The sequence below is a fragment of the Manis javanica genome, chromosome 6 (assembly GCF_040802235.1).
Source record: "Manis javanica isolate MJ-LG chromosome 6, MJ_LKY, whole genome shotgun sequence".
Taxonomy (NCBI): domain Eukaryota; kingdom Metazoa; phylum Chordata; class Mammalia; order Pholidota; family Manidae; genus Manis; species Manis javanica.
Window position 1 is genome coordinate 70,455,697 of NC_133161.1, and position 22,530 is coordinate 70,478,226.

General features: G+C 38.8%; 1 long non-coding RNA gene across 1 annotated transcript in view; it reads left to right on the top strand.

Annotated features, from left to right (window-relative positions):
• LOC118972645 (uncharacterized) overlaps positions 1-22,530 on the top strand; it is a 112,350-nt gene that overhangs the window by 485 nt on the left and 89,335 nt on the right. The gene's annotated exons all lie outside the window — the stretch shown is intronic.

Genomic DNA, 22,530 nt, shown 5'->3' on the forward strand with positions numbered 1-22,530 from the left:
AAAACACCCAGAACCCCATTTGTCTTTCTTCCCCTTGAAGGATTTGATTTATTACCCAGAATAGGTTCTCAAGATGACATCAGCCAGTCCACGGGAGCGAGGTGCCTATGTCCTTCAGTGGTCAGACGGGATAGGAGCATTCTAAGGCCAAATATTTCAGTGTCCTTGAGCAAATCACTTCTGCTTACTAAGCCCCCATTTCCCCGTAAGTCAAATGGCAGTGCTGGTGTCTGCTCAGATGTGGGGAGATGAAGCCCTTTCCCCTGAAAAGGGGGCTATTCCACCAGTGGTTTCATTCTTGTAACTCCTTCAGCATGAAGAAAGCATCTGCATTTGAGTGCAGGCCCCCGCTGCTGTGCTGTTTGCACTTTGGTTTCATTTCCAGGCCCTGGAAGTAAGAGGGGCTTTGGTCCTGCTGGAGGAACTGGGGGGAGGGCCAGGCCCCAGTCCACTGTGTTTTAAAGGACAGATAGTGTTCCCACCTCTGTTGATGGCCTGTCACGTCCTCTCAGCCAAGAAGCTGATGGCTACGGCTGAGCTCTGAGCCACACAAGAGCTGCAGTTTGTGGAGGAATGGTACCCCCGGGAACTCATGTCGTCATCCTTCGGACAAGCTCGGGAGCGGCTTTTGTCCAGGCTGATCTCCCTATTTGGTTTTCTGCCTTGAGAGCTATGTGTATAAGGGTCACAAACGCTGTGTGGAAGGGGGCTCTTTAAAAACAATTAAACTGTAAGTCCCTAGATGCTGCTGGCTGAGCAATCTCTCTTCTCTGCCTGCCAGAGAATACAAGCCCTGTCTGACTTCCTGTGAAGTTAGTCAGGGCAGAACATCTTCTCTCCGGATCCTCTTCTCAGCAGCAGCCACAGCAGTAAATCTTCAGAGAGGCCTCATTAGGCAAGTTCCTTTTTGAACTCGCTCCACCCTCCAGACCTCTCGAAACCACCACCGCCATTCTAGCATGTTATTATTTTTTCCTCCTAAACTTGCATTTTCCTCAGTCCTGGCACCTAAGCCTCCCTACACTGCTCTCACTTTCTTTAATGGACTCTTCTCTAGCTGGAATCTCTCCAAAGGGTGTGTTTGTGCAATCAAAAACTTCCCTTTTTATTTTATCGCATCACTGAACATACCAGATAAGGCCCAGCTGAGGGATGGAGGGATGAGAGGGAGGGCTCTGGGCTAGGTTGGGCTGGTGAGGGATAGGGGGGCAGGTGAAGGGGACATGGGGAGGAGGCAGAAGACATCTTCACATCAGCTCTTAGGACCATGTAGGGACAGCAAACAGACACATGGCTTTCTCCCCATAAGACCTTGGCCACTTTTCAGGAAGCCGCACACTCACATTCAAACCTGCAACAAATGGCTTTCCATAGCTCGAAAAGTACACATAGAACAAACCAAACACAAGATACACTGAGACACAGACACCAGGACATTAAACAGTTAATTTTTAGCAAAACCAAATTGCATTTCCATCATGTGCAAGCAGTCAGCTGCTATTGTAGGTCACCAAGATACAACACATTATTTCTACAGTTTGTGGAAAACATTAGGCAGCTGTAATAAAGTCAATGGTATTTCCTTCCTTACTGAAACATGACTTCAGTAAATCCCCATTTAAATTTTTTTCCTTTTCTAAACATTTCTCCCCATCTGCACGTTAAGTCAATAAAAGAAATTAAAAGTTAAAATGCCTAATGAAATTTTATCAGGCATGAAATGGCATTTAAACCAGAGTTGCCACCCGGGCTTAGACACATGAAAACTGACCCGAACTTGAGGGGTTTTTAAAAAGCAGGGGGAGGGTAACAGCAAGTTTCAGTGGCCTTTATGTATCACAGCCACTGAAAAAGAAAATCATGCCAAAGAGGCATTCCATGAAACCAAGACTCTCTGAGCAGTTAAGATTTTTACAGGAGGTACATTATTTTCTGTCAACCTCTGCATTCTTTTAGGCTGCCATTCTTCTTTATTTATTCACTTCTTTGCGCTGACATGCTTATTTTGAAATCAATCTTCATCTATGTACCTCTGTCACGATCCCAGGAAAAGTGGCAGGAAGAGAGCCTGAGAACATTTTTAAGAAGATGAAAGAGATGGGAAGGGTAGGGAACTTAATTCTCAATCTTTCTTAGAGAAGAGCATTGGGATGTGCCAGGTAGGCTCAGAAAGAGTTTAAAATAAATGGGCACAGAGAAAATAAATCATTCTTCCCTGTATAAAATTGTTTACCTTAATAATTACTTACTGCCCCATCCTTTGGTCTTAGCAGACACCTTATTTTCACAGAAGCCCAAAAAGAAAAGGGGCCATTCAAGGGGTGTGCAGATAATTCCCAGCCTTAACAATTTTAAAATATTAAACTTATGTGAAAGCAAATCGCAGAGTCCTCCCTCGTGCAGGACACCCACTGAAGCCCAGGGGACATATGTCTAAGAAGGGACAGCAGAGGCAGTCTCTCTAACTGGAGAGAATATTCGGCACTTTCCAGAAACTTTTTTTAGTTTGTAACCAGAGGGCTGTGTTTTCAAAACAGTTGTCCTTCCTAATCGCCTTGGTGAGAGGGAAGCTGTTGTCCAGCCTGCAGAGCAGAGAGAAGGACCCTGTGCTTTTCTAATGGCTATGAAAATCAGCCTGGGATGGTGGTTTTCCCACAGTGTGTTCCATGCAGCTGCGCTTGAGAAGCCAGCTGTGGGAGTGCTGCGCCCAAGCAGTGTGGAAGGGAGTCCCTGCCTTCCTCCAGAAATAGGCCATCAGGTAGGTAGGAAAGTGTGTTTGTAAGCTGCTGGCAGCATCCACGATCGTGCACATATCTTACCAGCACCCACCCAACCTGACAGTATTAAAATTCCCTTAATTCTGACAAGGTGATAACAGTTTTCAAATATTTGCATAGCTCTCAGTGTTTCCCAATTTTTAAAAAATCATCAAAGGTAACTGGGTGTGTAAGTCCGGGACAGAATCTGTTCACTTTTATTTTAAAAAAAAGAAAGAAAGAAAGAAAAAGTCCTGGCTTTTCTGTAGTAACAAAACTATTTGACCTAAATTTTTAAACTTTTGCCTTGATATTTTAACACTCACAGATCCTGTAGTATTAGAGAATCTGTGCAACTCAAACACACAAAACACTTCCAACAATGTGCTTGATAATATTTGGAGGGCCAGTTGACTGGAGAGAAACATAGTTTGCAAATTCTATGCAGCAGATACACACAAGTCCAGGGATGAGAAGCACGTGAAATTTGAGGATACCCAGGAGTCTCCCAGATTTCACAGCCCATCCACCACACCCCAAGCAAGGCTAGTTATTGCCAATCTGCATCAGCCCAGATGTGTGCAAAATGTCTGAGTGGTTGTTGGCTGCTGAATGATTGGAGGAGGGATTCATGGCTTATCCTAAAAGGCAAGAGGTAGATAGACCAGCCTGACATAGGGAAGTTCAGACTTAGGGAAATGCTTTTTGAACAGATACATTATGCAGACTGTGAGGCAACCTGGTAGAGTTAGAAACAAGGCCCAAGCAGCAGAAACAAAAGGGTAATGTTTAGTTGTGTGTGGTGTGGAAAAGACTGCTGCTCGCAAATCAGCCATTTCTGTCACTTCATCCATTGCTAGAAGTCCTGTTAGTAACAGCTGGTCCTGGGAGCCGGATGCTTACATAATATTGAGGCCTTCTTTAAGAAGAATGTTTTTAAATAACAAATATAAAATTACATATGGATGTGAAGATTTATTTAGAAGGGGTCAGAGCAGATGGAGGGCCCTGTAGTTTAAGCTTTGTGAGATTTCCAATACATTCACCACTGTTATCAGTCCCTTTTCCTACAAAATGAAGGCTGCATGAAAACAATTTGAGTCCATTATGCAATGCCCAGACTAAAGAAGGGCTGTATCTCTGCAGCAAGAAGGTCTGTTATGGTTTTACAAAGATTCATGGTGTTAGCATTTACATATCATAAGGTTAACTCTTCATCGTGTTTTTCCAACTGACAAGGTAGGCACTTTATCTTGAATTTGAGCCCCAGCAGATATCATAACCTCAGGATTATCTCAATTAGGACATGAAGATTTGAGATTTTGAGTGCTAGATCTGATCCCTTGTATGCACAAAGAGATGTGAGAGCTTTTGCACTGGAGTCTTTTATGAGATTCTATATTCTTTCATGTTCTCCCTGGCTGTAATCTTTACATCAGAAAGTACAGTATTATGATGTGTGTGTTCACTGGCTACTGATATGACTTGTCAATGGGTAAAGTAAGTTGATTCAAAATCAAAGTCAACTTCAAGCAATTTGAAGATCTAAATCAGTCATTTTAAGCATCATGATGCATTAGTATTTTTTAGAAGAGAATGTGAATGCAAAACCAGTCTAATAAGCATTAAGAAGAGAGATATTACAGATACCATTAGAAATAACTAGTCCTTCATGGATGAAGACCCCAAATGTCATTAAAAATGATTAAAAAATTAATGTAAACAGTTTTTTAAGCAAGATCCTTGTCAAACCAAATATCTTCCTGCATGATAGAGACAGTCTAATTTTATTAGTCCTATTTTTGTATCTCAGATGAAGTCTGGGATGTTAGGTCTGATATCCCTTTCTCCACTCTCAGACCAACTGTGTTTTACTGGTTGATTCCAGAAGGGAAAGCTAATAGCTTCTAAACTAAATTCCAATATAGTTTCTACTCTCAATAGCATTAGCAGTTAAAGAATATGCTTCCCTTCAATCCAATAGCAGTATGAAAATCTTGATGGTGCAATGGCCTTTGATATTAATATTCTAGATAGGATGTTATTAACTAAAAAGTGGCAAGTAGGCTATTTATTTTTTGAGGAAAACTAGACTGAAGGAGCCCTTAGTGGCAAGAGAGGGGTTTTGAGCTGGATGGGCACAGGTGGAACAGTTAACACCCTTCTATACAAAGCTGCTTGCCTGGAAGTTTGGCCCCAAAAGCTGGTGTGGCCAGTAGTCATAACAATGCTATCAGAATAACCATCTCTTCCAAAAGGAATTGGGGCATCATTCCAGGATGACATAACACATTTCCCACATTACAGAATAAATTATAAAATTGTCAAAGTTGCTATGGCTATCACCTATCAATGCATGCAAAGTGTACATGTTTTTTCATTAATTCAACAAACATTTATTGAAGGCTGTATACCAGACATGGGTAGATAGAGATGCTGTTGAGGAACTTAAAATACATGTATATGTACACATCCATGTATTTACCTCTTCATATTAGCACATAGACACCACACCAGAACTCCCTTCTCACCCCATCCCCCATCCCACACAATTGGTTATTTCCAGCAATTTTAACTGTCTACTACAAAGCCAAGAACTTCTGAGTCACTGAGGAGGCAAACCATGTCAGAAGTTTAATGAGAAAAGTCATGAACTATTAGGAGAAGCCTTTGGGCCTCACACAGAACCTATGTACTCTTACTTTTCTCAGAGTTTCAGCAAGCTAGATTATCTCATCTCTAATATGATTCAATAATCTCATTATCTTGCTGCAAAATAAAAGACTTACCAACAGGAGGGGAGGGAAGTGATTAAAGGGATACAGGAAGTAAAATATACAATAATTGAGGATTATTTCATACAGGGGCAAACAGCATAACATCCTCCATAGTCCCTGAGTTACCAGGTGAGACTAAATTTGTTTAACATATCCCATTATGAAGATAAGGATGTGTACAATTCATTTTAGAAAAAAAAAAGCTTTGTTTTCAGCTAATACTTCATTACATTTCTTCAATACTACTGCTAAACAAATGAGCTGCTGTTACATAAAGACACTTATTACTCACCATTAAACTCATATTTATTTTTATCAAGTTTTGTCCCTCACTAGTTTGGGAGGAGAAAATGACAGATAAGAAAAGAATTATAGAGTGGTAAGGGTGATAATACACACTTCTTTCACCATGCAAATACTCTAGCAAATGAAATGTTTCTGTCCAAAAAATCCCTTTGGTAACTGAGGGGAGGGTCCCTACATTCAAAAGACAAGGCTAGAGCTCTGCCTTCAACATATATCCCCTTGATTTGTGACATGATAGTTCTCATGACTAATGTTTTTGATTCCTCATTTCCTTGGACTGAATCGGTGAAAGTGATGCTTCTTCCCTTGAAATTCCCAAGACTTAAAAGTGAGCTCTGTGCCATTGCAAATGCAACCTGTTCCCAAAGCTTCTGGAGTGAGGAGCCAGACCCCCAGACATCAGGAGACCGCGGGGGAGCAAGAGGGCCTGACAGTCTGAGAGGCAGAGCTGTTGGGCAGTGCTGCCCACTTGCCTCCCACACAGCAGGAGACCTGGTGCTAGCGGCCTCTATGACAAATTACACACCTCATAGACATGAAGTGATCCATTTAAGGGGTTCATCTGCAAAAGAGCATGAAAGTAAGAACTTATAATATATTCTTGGAATACTTTAGGCTTTGTAGCAACTGATATAAATTATTAAAGGAAACAAAGGTATGCTTACAGAATATGTACAAATATTTAGAGTATTTATGTGAAAAAAGAAATATCCCTTCCAAAAATTTGCAAATTTGACCACTCTGTAAAGACTAAGGTGAAAGCTGGTGGTCATCCATCATCTGGTAATTATAAAATTACAGTGATTAAGGCAATGTTACATTTGCATAAAAACAAACATAGAAGAAAGTCATAAATTGATCCACATATATAGAGCTGACTAACTTTTGACAAAGAAATTTAATAAGGGGAAACAGTCTTTTCAATAAATGGTATTGGGAAAATGGACATCCATAGGTAAAAATTATGAACTTTGGTCTCTACTACCATGTACAAAATTAACTCAAAATGGCTCACAGAATTAAGCCTATGAAATTAAAACTAAGAAACTTTTTCAAATAAAAAGAACAAGAGAAAAATCCTTGTTACCTTGGGTTAGGCAAAGATTTCTTAAAACATACAAATCATGAAACAAGAAAGAAAAAACATTGGTAAATCAACTTCATTAAATTAAAAACACCTGCTCCTTGAAAGATGCTTTAAGAAAACTAAAAAAATAAGACACAGACTAGAAAAAAAATATTAGAAATTATATATCTGATAAGGGACTTATATCTAGGATATGTAAAAGGGCTCTCAAAAACTGTAAGAAAACCAAACCATCCAATTTTTAACAAACAGGCCAAAGATTTGAAAAGACAGTTCACCGAAGAAGATATACGTATGGCAAATAAGCACATGAAAAGATGCCCAATGTCAGATTGAAACCCTGATATGATACTATTAGACACCCATCAAAGTGGCTAGAATTTTAAAATAGGAAGTGTTGATGTGCAGTAACTACAGTTCTCATACATTACTTATGGGAATCTAAAATGGCACAACCACATTTAAGAATTTAGCAGTTAAATATTAAATTTAAAAATAAACATACAATGTAGCAACTACGTGTCTAGGAATTTACCCAAGAGAAATAAAAACACCTCCATACAAAGCCTATATGTAAATGTTCTACCAGCTTTACTCATTGTCATCAAAAGCTGGAAAGAACCTAAATGTTCAATAACTGGTAAATGAATGGATAAACGAACTGTGGTACATCCATATCAATACTACTTGGTAATAAAACCTAACAACTATTGATATGTACAACAGTGTGGGTGAATCTCAAGAGCATTGTGCTGAGTGATAAACGCCAGATTCAAAAGGCTTTCTACTGTATGATTTTATGATCCTGAACTTAGCCTCTTTAACACAATTTTAGGATTGAAGCACAACACACAGGCATATTGCAGAATACAAAGTTTTCCATGTGAATTTATGTTTGGTTGAACTTAGAGGTTTTTCCTCATTAATTACATTTTAGTGGTGAAAAACCTTTTGTTAAGTCAGCCAAAAGCTTTTTGTGGTCAGATATTCTGTGCTTGAAAGGTAGTTCTTAGTTACTGTTGACCAGTTCATACAACCTCTCTACACTTGGAAAATGCCCTAAATTCTGCCTTACTTCTGAGTTTAATCCCAATGAAGAAGATGACTGGGGACAATATGATTGGTAAGGGTTTGGGAGAAAGCAATTTGAGAATTGAGAATAAAGATGGTAGCTGCTGCCAGATTGCAAGTTCACAATTAAGAAGATAAAGATCTGGTGTAGTAGTACCTGCCACCCCACCGAATCTTCAGTGAACTATTCATCGCTAGGTAATGTGCTGTGCAACTTAACCCATTTCTACAAGTACTTAGTCTTTCTTCAAAGTGGGAGTAGGGGAAAATGAAGTTTACCACTAAGAAGAAGCATATGCTGATTACAAGGACAACACAATTTGCTTCTCTAATTATTTCCTTCTCTAAATTATTGTGAGAATTTACTAAGATATGAAGTTATCTTGTACAATGCTGGGCACTCAGTATAGGTACACCAAATGTTCCTTTCACTTCCTTTATGAAAAGGAGAATTCTTTTTAGAACTAGAAAGACTTCAGGGGTTATCTTGTCTAGTCTGTTAATTTTACAAATGTGAAAACTGGGTTCAACGAGATCAAGCATATCGCTCAAATATTGCTCACCCAGAGAAGTCCAACTGCCAGTTTACACAGATCTTTTTCCTGAAGCCCCTGCCTTCTGCTGCCCCAACGAGCAAAGCCTGAGGGAGAGGAGGGCTGGGCTCTATATATTTAGGGATCATGAACCTTTTGCTTCTGGCTCTGTGTTTGCTCTAAGCTATTTTCATTTATTTTTTACTTGAAGAATAGGAGAGCAATGGGAAACCTTTCTCGTCAGGGACTATGTTTACCAGATTTAACAAATAAATATAGGGCACCCAGTTAGATTTGGATTTCAGATAAACAGCACATAATTTTTTAGTTCTGAAATATTTGGAATACACTGGCAACTTATTTTTCAACTCTCTCAAGAACCAAAATATATGTGTTCCCAACTATTAAGATTTTTTTTTGCCCTAAAGCAAATAAGCAATGGCAAAATGGTCAGCTCCCCATGCATATATACTGGCTGCCTGCCTGCTTTCCCCCAAGACCATTTTTCCTCACCTGGGATCTGGCCAGCTGTGATGAGCAGCTTCTATGGGCCATACTGGGTCTGATGAGGCTGGTGATGGGGCAGGACAAAGTTGAAAAATGTGCCTAAATAACATGGGGAGGACATGTTTAGCCAAATAGGAAGTATACAATTCTAGGCAGACTGAAATCCAAACCCCTCTGTCTCTTAATAGCTGTGTGGCTATATGACTTTTAACAAGTTACTTTAACACCCCACACCATCTTCCCCTAGAGATGACCTTTTCCTTCATGAAATGAAGATACCTTGAGTTTTCATGAAGATCAAATATCACTGTGCCTAGAATAGAATAGCTACTCATAAATTATCATTTCTTAAACTGTATATATATGTTTTATGTACTTTTCTATGTATTTGCTTTAGTTCACAATAAAAATAGTTTAAGCAAAATGCTAGAGTAGAGGCAGACTGGTAGAGGTGCCAGAATGCAGTGTGTGGATGCTACATCTTATCCTACAGTAACAGGGCAACCATTGCTATCTGTACAATGTGTGGGACCCAGGGTCAAGAAAACTCTAAGTTCCCCTTAAAACTACCTGGGAAATTTTGTAGCATATCCTTTTTTTTAGGGCCAAGGACACATTAACCCACACAGCATGAAATGATCTCCCTCCTCTGAGTATCCTCTTCAGTTCCCTCAACTCTAACCTTGACAGAGAAGAAAATGAGAAGTTATAACTCCTCCAACTGATATACTTTGTAGTATATGAGAAATAGGCATCAGACAAAACCAGGAAAAATTCCTGCTGCATCACTTATTTATTAATAAAATGACCTTGTCCAAATTAGTCAACCCTTTCTGAGGTCTGTACAATAGGGATAATATCACTTAAGCTAGTAGAATCCTAGAATTAAGACTCTAGGAGAGCACCTGGTTGTAGAAGATGCTCCATGTCTGTATTTTTATTTTCCACTTCATTAGAACACTACGCTTACTTAATGAATCATAGGTCCCTGGAGTTCTCTTTCTCACAGCTATCATAAAAATCTTGTGATTCAGTTACAGAAAAACGCCCAAAATTGAGGACCAGTTTTTTGGACCAGCTTTGTCTAGAAAATTGTTTTACCAAAATATCTTAGACACCTGAGTGAGTCAGATTCTTACTCAGCCTTCCACTTCACGCCGTGTAGGTGGCAGTCCTATAAGGTTCACCGGTTCCATTGTTCATGCCTTTCAGACCTACAGATGTGCATTTTTATCTGCTCCTTCTGTTTAGTCAACTTCAAGTGCTTCTAATCTTTTTATAACCAGTCTTTGGCTGTTATCTGGATTCCTTGTAGCGCCTGGTCTATTGTACAGATCTCCACCCTCTTCACTGGTGATTAGAAGGGCAATATAATCATTTAACAATGTGTGAGAGTCTTCTATCAGGTAAGTTCTTTAATTGGACATTTTAATCCTTGGCCGTGTGTGTGTGTGTGTGTGTGTGTGTGTGTGTGTGTGTGTGTGTGTACATAAAATATCACATACAAGTTTTTCTTATAGTTTCATGAGCTAATCACCAAATAAGGGCTCAGAGTACCCTTCTGGTCAGTAAATTCCCCTTTCTCCTCTTTCCATGCTTGCAGAGATATCTCTTGCTTCCTACATCCTGAGAAGATCGGTCAGATCTATTATTTTAGTTTTTGCAGCTCTGTTCTTATTATTTTCGTATATAGTCTTATCACTTTTCCTATCCTGGTGTCTTAACTGTGCTTCCATAGTCATTGAAATATCCAACTCCATAGTTATTCACAAGATAACATGCAATACAGGAGAAAGTAATGGACTTTGAGTCAAGAGAAGTTAAGTTTTCATCCAGGCTGTGCTGCTAACAAGCTCAGTGTGTGACCTGGCCAAGACAGTTAACTACTTGGGTTTCAGACCTTATATATAAACTATGTAGAGAGCACGTACTCCCCTTTGGGTTTGTGCTCTGTACACCCTTACCTCTGAAATGCCTGTCCTTACATCCTTATATCTGTGGTCTTTCCCATTCATTCCTAACCAACCAGCAAAGAACTGCTTTTACATTATTTCAATATTTGACTCTTAGTGTTTGCCAAGTGACTACTCATATGCTTTCTTACTAGCTCCAAGTGGCTCAGCTAAAACACGACATAAAGCACCTCAATGATTTCTGAATATTTAACATAGATCCACTCATCTAACTATAGTTATAGCCCCTAACTATTCTCTATAATTTAAAAAATATTAGTCATATAAATTTTCCCTAAGCTAAGCCATAAAAAATATAGTTTATAATTTAAAAGTGAAATTGTGTGTTTCTTGATCAACTTGTGAAATTGTCTATAATTTGAAAAAGAAGAAGTAGGATGATGGAAGAGGGTTAGCTATAAACTGCATTTGTTACCCTCCTTCTATGCAGAATGAATTAGGAGGGCAAAAATCAGATGTATTATGCTCATGGAAAGGCAAAAAATAAATTCCAAAGGAGAATTTGAAGACCTTTTCAGTCTTTCTTGAGACCTATAGGGCTCTTTTAGGGTTCTTTTCTCCTCAGAGCCCAGGTATCTCCCTGGCTGTCATTTCGAGTAGAGCTGATTAAGTGTGGAGCAGTAGAGCCCAGGGTTCCAGGAAACTCCTCTAGGGTCTGGGCAGGAGCTCTAAGATAGGCAGTACCTACAACTTGGGTCCAAATCCTTGCTTTATCAGATACCTCCAGCCAGGGCGAGGACTAGCTAACCACAGTGACATTCAGAAAGCAGCCCACAAATTGTACTGACCACAGTCTACACCCAGCTCTGGACCAATAGCCTCCTGTCCCCCGACCCTCACCAGTTACTCCAGTGGGAAAAAAGGAGAGGCATCTTAACTCTGAAAGGGTACCTATGTTAAAATTGAAAGGTGTGACCTTGAGAGTATTGTCTTCTGAATGTAAGTGTGTATCACAAATTAAACCCTATTAACTCAGGGAGGGGTGCTGCAGAAACTGCTTTTAACTCTGGTTGCTCTCCTCTTCAGCCCTTCTTTCTCCGCTAGGTTCAAGCTCCTGCATCTCACTAGACCAACTACAGGCTTGAGTGATCATCCTGTCTTCAGCCCCACCCTGCCTACAGGGTCAAAGTGCTCTTTCTAAAACTCTAATCCAACTGGGGTTTCCTGTAGAGAAAGCCCTGTGCTTACTCCTGATCATCCTCAGGATACAAAGGTTTTCACCATTACCTGCCTGATGTCCTCCATAATCTTGAGCCTTCCTACTTACCTCGCCTCACTCTATACTCTTCTCCTCCCTCTTACATGGTGAACTCTAGCAGTACTGAACTTTTCACATAGCTCTGAACACAAAGTACTACTTCAAACCTCTAGAGTGCCTTACTCTCAGACTCTCACCCTCTTATGTGCTTTGTAATTCACATTCAACTCATCTGATAGGTGGATAGGTAAAACTCTTATGCAACCTTCAAAACCCAGTTCATAAAAAGTTAATGGGAAAAGAGTATTTTGTTGTCATTGTAGTTGCAAACATTTTTATTACTAGTAACATTCGAGATTTTTCATGTTTAGCACCACTTATATTTCTTATTTGAATAAGTTAATACTTTTATCCATTTATTATTTTATAGTGTTTTTTAAAAGAATAGCACAAGATATTTCTCTATAGAAAAAAACCATTTGTCAAAAAAGGGGGCAAAACGTAAAAGGGGATATAATATAAAAGTCACAAAAGTCACCCTTTTACAAGCAATGCCTTCACCAATATTCTATAGCAACATAACATGCCACACTGTTTGATTCTGACCCAAATTCTTATCTCCAGCTTCAGCCTCTCCTGAACTCCAGACTCCCTGAGGAGTCCATTTTGTCCTCCACCAAATACTGCCTTCCCCACTTGAAAGTTTAATAGGCTTCTCAAACTTAACACATCCAAAAATAACACCCAAATCTGCCTCCTAAAACCTGCTTCTCCAGTTACCTTCCTCATCTCAGTGAATGGCGACTATCATTTTGGTTGTTCAAAGCCAAAACATTATGCTCTCGATTCCTTTCTCTTTTTCTTTCAAGCATCCAATCCGTCACCAAATCCCATCCCCACTACATTTAAGAGATGTCCATGACTCTGCTACTCTCACTACTTCTACCATGATCATCCTGGTCCAAGTTACATCATCTCGTTGCCAGACTATTGCAATCTTCCAGCTGATCTTCCTGCGTCTGCCCTGGCCTCCTACAGGCTACTCTTAACCCAGTAATCAAGGTGGTTGTTTAAAATATAAGCCAGGTTATATCACCTCTCTACTCAAGCTAATATCCTGTGTCTTTGCCACAGCCCACCATGACCCCTACTTATTTGCTCCCATTCTCTGTTTTGTGAAGAACCAGTAAGATCCTGATAGGTTACTGTTTACTAGAGCATAAAGTTGGTCTTTCAGCTTTGCCTGTCAGTTGCATATCAGAACAAGAAACATGTCAACTGAAATTAACACTCCTGGTATAGGAGGATAAATAAAGTTGTAGCTTGTGTTATCCATTAACGTACATTCTGCCAAATCAGACTTTAAAGTGACCTTCAGAGCTAGCTGGGAAGAGCTCATCAGATTGTACTGCAGCCTTTTTTGGGTCAGTGTCACCTACTGATTTTTATCTGTGTGTGTGTGTGTGTGTGTGTGTGTGTGTGTGTGTGTGTGCGTTTCAAAACCAGAAACAAAAGGGAAGGTTGTTGTAATGATACAGTGACCTTTAAAAATTTTAAAAAGCAGCCCACCATTGAAAACATTTACATTTACAACTCATTGTAGATCCTATAACAATTCCATATTTAAGATACCTTTCTATGTTCTTTGTCAAGAAAAGGGAATGAAAGAACAAATGAAGGAAGGAAAGTATAAAAAACATGTTTCCTTTTATGCCTTAACTTCCAAGAAAATTAAAGGCAAATCCATTGCCCAGATGAATGAGCAACTCATCCCAAATTCCTGGTAACATTCTTTTCCTCAATTTCCATCAGATAGACCAGGTTCTGTTTTCAATGCTAAGTGTATATTTTGCGCCATAGTACATCTCATAAACTACCATAGATCTTTTTTGAAAGTAGGCAGAAAATATATCTCCAAAACATTTTTAAACCTCACCAAGCATCATATTTTTAAAAGTACTTCACCAAAAGGATATTTCTGAATTTCAGAATCAATCCAAGGTGTCCTCTTTTCTATTCATGTTCTTAGTGTCTAAACTTTACCTTCAGTTTTGGGTTATGGGGTTGCTGAAGTTTTTTTGTTTGCTTGTTTTACTTTTTTAATGTAATTTACATATAACATTGTGTAAGTTTAAGTTGTGTAATTGATTTGATACATTTATATATTACAGTAGGAATACCACCATAGCTTTAGCTAACACCTCTATCACTTCACATAATTATCATTTCTTTTTTGTGGTGAGGACATTTAAGATCTAGTCTCTTAGCAATTTTGAGGTATGTAATATAGTATTGTTGTCTATAATCACTATGCTGTGCATTAGATCTCCAGAATTGATTCATCTTCTAGTTGCAAATTTGTACCCTTTAATTAACATCTCCCCAGTGCCCCCACCTCCCAGGCCTTTGTAACCACAATTCTACTCTCTGTTCCTACAGGTTTGGCTTTCTTAGATTTCACATGTAAGTAGAGTACAACATTTCTCTCTCTCTGACTGGCTTATTTTACTAAGCATAATGTCCTCAAGGTCCATTCATGTTGTCACTAATGGCAGGATTTCCTTCTTGTAGCTGAATAATATTTATTTATTATAATATATATATAATTTATATATATGTACACATACACACACACACACACACACACACCATATCCTCTTTATCCATTTATCCATTAATAGGCATTTAGGTTGCTCCCATGACTTGGCTATTGTGCATAATGCCACAGTAAACACAAGAGTGTAGCTGTCTTTCTGATATCTGTTTTCATTTCCTTTGGCCCAGAAGTGGGCTTGCTAGATCATATGGTGATTGTATGTTTAATTTTTTGATGAACTTCCATAATGTTTTCCATTGTGACTGAATCAATTAAGACTCCCACCAACAGTGCAAGAGGGTTGCCTTTTCTCCACATCCTTGCCAACACTTGTTATCTCTTTGTCTTTTTGATGGCAGCCATTCTGACAGGTCTGAGGTGACATTTCGTTGTGGTTTTGATTTGCATTTCCCTGGTGATTAGTGATGTCAAGCATCTTTTTGTTAACTGTTAGCCATCTGTATATCTTTGGAAAAATGTCTCTTCAGGTCGCCTACCCATTTTTTAATTGGATTATTTGGATTTTGTTGGTTTTTTTGTGTCATTGAATTGTATGAGTTCTATCCAATAACCTCTATCCAATATGTGGTTGGCAAATATTTTCTCCCATTGCATAGGTTGCAATTTCATTTTGTTCATTATTTCTTTTGCTATACAGAAGCTTTTTAATTTAATGTAGTACCACTTGTTGATTTTTGCCCTCATTGCTTGTATTTTTGATATCATAGACAAGAATTATTGTCAAGACCAAGGTCAAGGAGCTTCTTCCCTATGCTTTCTTCTAGCAATGTTACGGTACCAGGTCTTAGGTTTAAGTCTTTAATCCAATTAGAATTAATTTTTGTGAGTGGTAAAAGATAGGGATCCATACTTTTCTTTTTTCGTTCCTTTTCTTTTCAATCATCCTCCCTTCTTCCTTCCTTCCTTTCCTCCCTCCCTCACTCCCATTCTTGTTCTTGTTCTTCTTGTTCTTCTTCTTTTATTTATAGACCTTTCTTATTGTTTTTAAATCAAAACTGTGTGTGTGTGTGTGTGTGTGTGTGTGTGTGTGTGTGTGTGTGTGTGGTGTGTTGAGGGGGAGGGGCAGGGAAGGGAATAGGGAAAGATTCTTTAAAGGGGTTTTTCCAGTATTTACTTTATGAAAAAATTTTTAAAGTTTTTCTCTAACTTAATGAAAGCCAAATGTTAGAAATAGTAATTAAAATGTTTACATTGAAGTAGATTGCTAGATCCTCAGTGTAGCCAAGCCTGGCAGCTTTTGATAAATTAGAATGAGCCACACAGGCTGATCTTCTTCCACTAAAATGCAACAGTGTCCACAAAGCCAATCCACTCCGTAGACCACCCTTGTTTTAGATCAGGTAAACTGAGCAAACGAAAAGCCACCCGAAGGCAAAATGCCCACTGTATCATCAGGGGTTTGATGTAAAGTTTGATCTTTTGGCTTCTTCCAAACTGCCCTTCCTTAGGGGAAGCTGCACCCTGGGTCATTCAGGTGACTATCATTATATCTTGATCAGTCCAGGTACTGCTAACACAATGTAGGAAAATACAAATGAAGGGAAGGAGAAGCTTTTCTAGCTCACTTTCCTTAAATGTCCTTATTGTAATAAGCTCTCCAAGAATCCAAAAAGCACTTGTTTCACACTCTCCCAAGTGAATAAACCTTCTGCAGTCTGGAAACATAGCATTTTGAAAAGTTTCTATACCCTTTGGAGCCTTCACAAACTAAACACCCCCCACCCACGCCATGTAGCAACACCTTCTAAATGAAATAAAACAATAGCCACTGAGCAAACTTTGCTGATTATCTTCCATATTTAAATCAAACCTTCTCATCAATAAATAAATCATTCCACATTTCTCAAGAATTTGCAGTGTATTTGGAAATCATCATGTAGAGCAGTGGTTCTCAACACTAGCTGTACATGGAGATTATCTAGGAAGCTTTTAAAAATACTGATCCATACCTAGAGACTTAGAAAAAGACTGGGCATCAATATTAAAAGCACTCACACCCACTCCCTCCTGGTGATTCTAATGGGACAGGTTAGAACCAGAGGCTGTTGAGGGATGACTGATTTTTAAAACTCTGGGTTTTAATTGCTACAGGATTTTCTTCAGTGTACACTGCTAACTTAATCCCAAACAACTTTTTTTCCTTTTTTTTAATTAAGGTATCATTGACATACAATCTTATAAAGTTTTCACATGAGCGACATTGTGGTTTCAACATTCACCCATATTATCAGGTCCCCCACCCCACCCCATTGCAGTCACTGTCCATCAGTGTGGTAAGATGCCCAAAGAACTTTTATACTTTGTATGGTAGAGTCAGATACTTGACTCTTGTGTTTTAAGAGCTCTTTAGGTACACCTGTCATTACTGGGTCTGTGGAGTGTCCTGAGGATCTCCAATGGCCGCCAGGTTCTTCAAACAAAAGATACACAACTTGGTTGCTTTGGAAATATTCAGTAAGTCTAAGTATTAACATATAAATAGTTCTCAAGGCCATGTTTAGCACCTAAAAGATCTTTCATTAGTTGCCTAAAAAACAGAAGTAGCCAAAGACTCATTCCCAGATATTAGAGGGTGTACTATCTAGAAGAAACTCTCCAAGACAAGCACAGGTTTTAGATTATATGTGTATGTGTGTGTGTGCACATGCATGTGCATGTGTCTGTGTGAGTGTGAGAAGGAGAGGGAGATTTGGATTCTTAAAGAGAAAAGCAATATCAGCAATATCTACACTTTCATAAACATGAAAAAATAGCCTTATGAAAGTAAGATTGATACAAATATACTATGCATTAATACCACCTCTGCTGCAGTTGTCGCAGATGGGTTAAATAAACTCTGCCAACACATGAATGCTCAAGCAAACCAGAAAGCAATTCTCTCCCCCACAAAAAATCACAGTCCTTTTTCAAATTCCATTTGAAAAGCTGTAAGAAAGAAATAAAAAAGGCAAAATTTTTTAATGAAGTAAGTTTTTTCTCATAAAATTGTTACAAAACAAGAAACTCAGTCAAGTTCTTACCTCCTTTTCTAGGCATATTTATTCCTGTGCAGTAAGTAAACTGGACTGTGCAGATCCCCAGGACAGAAAAACTCCCAGCATCCAGTGGCTTTTTTCTAGGTGAGGATTAGGTCGCAAAAGAACAATTTTACAATAAAATGAATATGTTCTCTTTGAGTCTGATTTGTTTATTGTCTCCTAGGTATCCAAATGCAAACGAGTTCTGAGATTGAATGTCATATGGGGTCCACTTTCCTTATAAGTATTCCAGTTCTTTATCAATACTTAGTAGTCCAGAAGGAAAGTTACTTCCCACTGAAGTACCAAGAACTCGGAAGTGTGTTATCAACACATCAAGCCTCCATCATATTGTGTTAAGAGAAAGCAGATCACGAAAGGAGTGAGGGAAGTTGAGATGAGGCAGCATTAGAAGTAGAAAAGGAAAGGTGCTAGTGGGCAGGGCAAGAAGTCTTCTCTAAAATTAACCTTAATTTGTAGGACTCAAATATGATTTTATCTGTTTGCCATGACAGCTGTACTTTACTCTCATGAGGGAAGGGCAGCCACCCCCGAAGCACCATCCCCCACAGTAAATCTCAGCTCCTGCTATTACTCAAGTCCAGTGCTGAACCACCTCATGAGGCCAATCCAGAATACAACACTTTAACTCTATAATGATAACTCCCATGCTGTAAGTTGATATTCAGTCACCATCACATGGTGAAAAAGAATGGAGCCAAAAGAAAAGGAATTCAATTTTGTTTCCACAAGTAACTATCTGGAGCAAATCATTTTACCCTTCATCACCTCTCATTCTTTACCTGTAAAATAGATAATAATACCAATATTGTAGAGAAATATCCTTTACAGGATCAGGGATAATATATGTGTACTGCCTAGAGTATAGTTGATGCTCAATAAATAGTAGTTTCTATTTTTTACAACTCCTGTCAAGAAAAGTAACCTGGTGCATGGCTTATAAAAGGTACTCAACAAAACTAATTCGTTGTTTCTTAAATAGTTTTGTCTAAAATATTGATGCATCTTTTTTGAGACTACCATTTAAATCTCAGTTAAATTTGCAAGTAACTGAGAAGATAAACCAGAATAAAAGAGATAAGCAATCATGTAAATGTACAAAAATATACAGTGGGAAACACTTAATACAACATGAGCTATGATGAAATTGAGTTTATCTGGTGGAGTTTGAAAACCAGCAAAAGTGAAGCAGATTTCTGGACTATCTTTTCTCTTCCCAGCTGTCCCACTTGTCACCAAAACCAACCAGCAGGCAGGAGCTTCAGCTGGGATCTAAAAGAGCCACACGAGGGAGGTGCCAGAAGCTGCGGTACACAGGGGGCTGAGGGCTGGGAACCAGGCAGAGTGATCAAGATGGCAAGAGAGAGAAAGAGAAGAGGGGGAGAAATGGAGAGAACAGGGAGAAGGGGAACTGAGGCAGCTAAAAGAATGCCTATTTTAAAGACTTGTATGGTAAAATAAAACATAAAAACCAAAACCACACAAATTCATAGCTTAATGAATTATTATAAGGTGAGTACCCTGTAGCCACCACCCAGGTCAAAAAACAGAGTTTTGCTAACATCCCTGAAGCACCTCCATGTGTCCCGTTCCAATCTCAACACCTTTCCTCTTCCCAGAAGTAAGCACCAACCTGACTAGCAGCATAACCATTCTTTCCATTTCTTCGTTGTTTCATCACCTAAGGGTGCACCTCAAATATTCTGGTTAAGACTTGCCCTTTTTAAAAAAATGATATCTGTCTGAAGTCATTTTTATTTTGGATATTTCTTCTCTAAACATTTCTTTTTTCTTTGCAATGTATCTGTTGAAGAACCCAGGGCATTTGATTTGTGAGATTCCCACAGTCTGAGTTTTGCTGATTGCATGCTCATGATACTGTTCAACATTTCCTCTGTCCTCTGTCTTTCCTGTAGATTGGCAACTGGATTCCAGAGGCTTGATTAGACTCAAGTTCAATACCCTTGGCAAATCTGTAGGTGGTGGTGTGTTCTTTCACCAGGAGATACTTGATGTAGCTCTTTATGTAGCCTTTGATCCTTGATGCCTGGATACATTCATTGACTAGGGATTGCAAAATGGTGGTATCTAACTCTATCATTTCTTTTATCTTTATTGGCTGGAATACTCATATAAAGAAATACTTTCCTCTACTTGAGATTACTCAATACTAGACTTCATACAGAAAAGACAGGATAGTTGCTTCATTCTTTTCTTTTCTTTTCCAGTGTTCAATTCTTTATTATCATTCAAAGGTGACTCACTGGGTTTTTTTCATATTATTATGAAGCCATGAATTGAAACATATTTGGTCGTTCTCACTGCTTTTATCAGACTTCTCCCAAGTGTACTGAGCTACCCATCCAGTGTTTTAAAGGCAGTGATTGATCCCTGAATTCATATGTCTTTATCTGTATGTACCAGCAGAAAATTGGAGTTGGGTAAGTTTTCTATCCTTGATAATACTACCTTGATAGAACTTAGTTTTATGAACATGGCCTTTACTAAATAAAATGGCAACTCTGCCAAATACTAGAAAACGTGCATTATCACAAATTCATTCTAAGTTGATCACTCTCCAAAAAACATACATCATTTCCAACTTTACTGAAAATAGATAAATAAATTATTAATTAATTAGTTAATTAATCTAAGAGCCTCCTAGTCAGGAAAAATTAAATATGAGGCGTTCAACCAGCAGAGGGAGTGCAAGTTAACTGACAAATCCAATCTTCCGAACTCTGCTTTCTTCTTGGTGAAATCACTGATAATGTTTTGGAGGGAAGGAAGATAACCAGGAACAAGACAGAACACATCTGTGCTACTCTGTTCTTTGTTGGATGCAAAGAAACTACACTGATTCATACTTAACAAAGGGAAAATATAGCAGTAAAGGGAAAAAGTATCCTCCTGAATTTCATCGGTCGCTCCCTTGCTCAGAATTTAACACAGCTTTGTCCACGGCCTGATTGATTAGCTATCTTGGAGGATCAGGAAGGAAGAAGATATGATCACCTCACTTTGTGTAAATTTAAAAAATAGAGGCATCCAGAGGTGATATGAATTCCCTAAAGTCACATCAATTCAGAAGTAGAGGCAAAACTTCATATAAATTGTCCGAGTCCTATCCTAGCTTTTCATATGGGAAACCACAGTCAATGACAACTATTTTAAAGGGAGAAGAGCTTACAAAAGTATTTTTCAGCTTTCCGACTTGTTTTTGCTAATACTGGTCCAGTCAAGGCAAGAACGAGAGTTCAAGAATATAGAGCACCCGAGCACTCCCTGATTTCTTTGCAAATTTTCCTCTGGGGCTGGTGCTTTAATTTCCAATCAGTCTGAGTCAATAACGTATGGTTGTCAGTGCCATTGTTGACTCTCACAATTTCTTGTCTCAATCCCATGGTTTCTAGAGCTTGGGGCTCGGGGTCACTGGCAGGGGTTTTGATTTGGGGCTTTCTATGTTTACACAATAGGGCAAGTCAGTATCTTTCCTGTATCAGCAAATTCTGCACTAAATGATCTATCAAGCGTTGTAGACAAATGAAGACCTTAAAGGATGGAAAGAAGGCTCTGGAAGTCTCTACTGCTTTTACATTTCACTGAATCCACAGATTCACACTTGCTCCCCACAGAGATCTGCATACAGCTGAATAAGAAAGAAAGAAAAGTCACATGAGAAGAATGGAATGCTCTTACCATATTTTTAGGCTGCAATGTATACTGAATTCCGTTCACACAGTCCTGCAGGAGATTTGGCGCATCTTCACAGAGCATGCCACAACTCCTGCTTATTGCAACAGATACGTACATTTCTCAAGGACTGACAATAATTAAAGAAAAAACAAACTGGGAGGCTCTTGCATAGGATTGTTGAGGCAGGCTTTCCCTTTTTCTTTTGTTGATACCTGTTTTATAAAAAGGATGATAAACCAGTGTTGGAAAGTTGAAATCTTTCTCCATCTTGATGGACTCATAATTGTGCATCTAATTCAAACCAGTTTTGGAGATCACAGGCAACTTCTGACTTTCCAAGAGGTTAATTAAAAAGGCCAAGAAAAGTTTGTCAACAATCTACTATCACTTTTAGAGAAATAAAATTAATATACAAGTAAGTTTTTTATGAAAAAAGTGAAAGTGTTTCCTTTGAGAGATAGGTTGAATAAGTGAGGACTTTCTTGGTGGTGGCTATAAATGAATGAGTTTGATTCTTGCTTTCATTGAACTTAAAGGGTGCAGGTTCCTACATGCATGTTCATTTGCCTTTATTCTATGAATCTAATCTGTCTATTCCATACCGACAGACAGAAGGGCCTCCTGAAGCCTGTTCCCTCCCAGCCCAGGGGCCATCAACTCTGAGGCAAGGCTTCCATCACTTCCAAGTTCTGAAGCACCTGAGTCTGTGCTGAACTCGTTTATCTTAGTGGAGTATCGAATTAATGAAGTCACGGTCATTGATGCAGTCCTATGTAAGGCGATCTTGCTGATCTTGTCCTCCTATATGTCAACTGAACACATCCCCACTGGCATTGTAAATCCTTTCATCACTAGAAGGAAAGGGTAGGTGTATATGGATGGAGACAGACTATACTAAAGCCACTTCACAGCTATGTGAACATAGGTAGATTAGTTGATGCTCCCATTTCCTCACCATAAAATAGAGATAA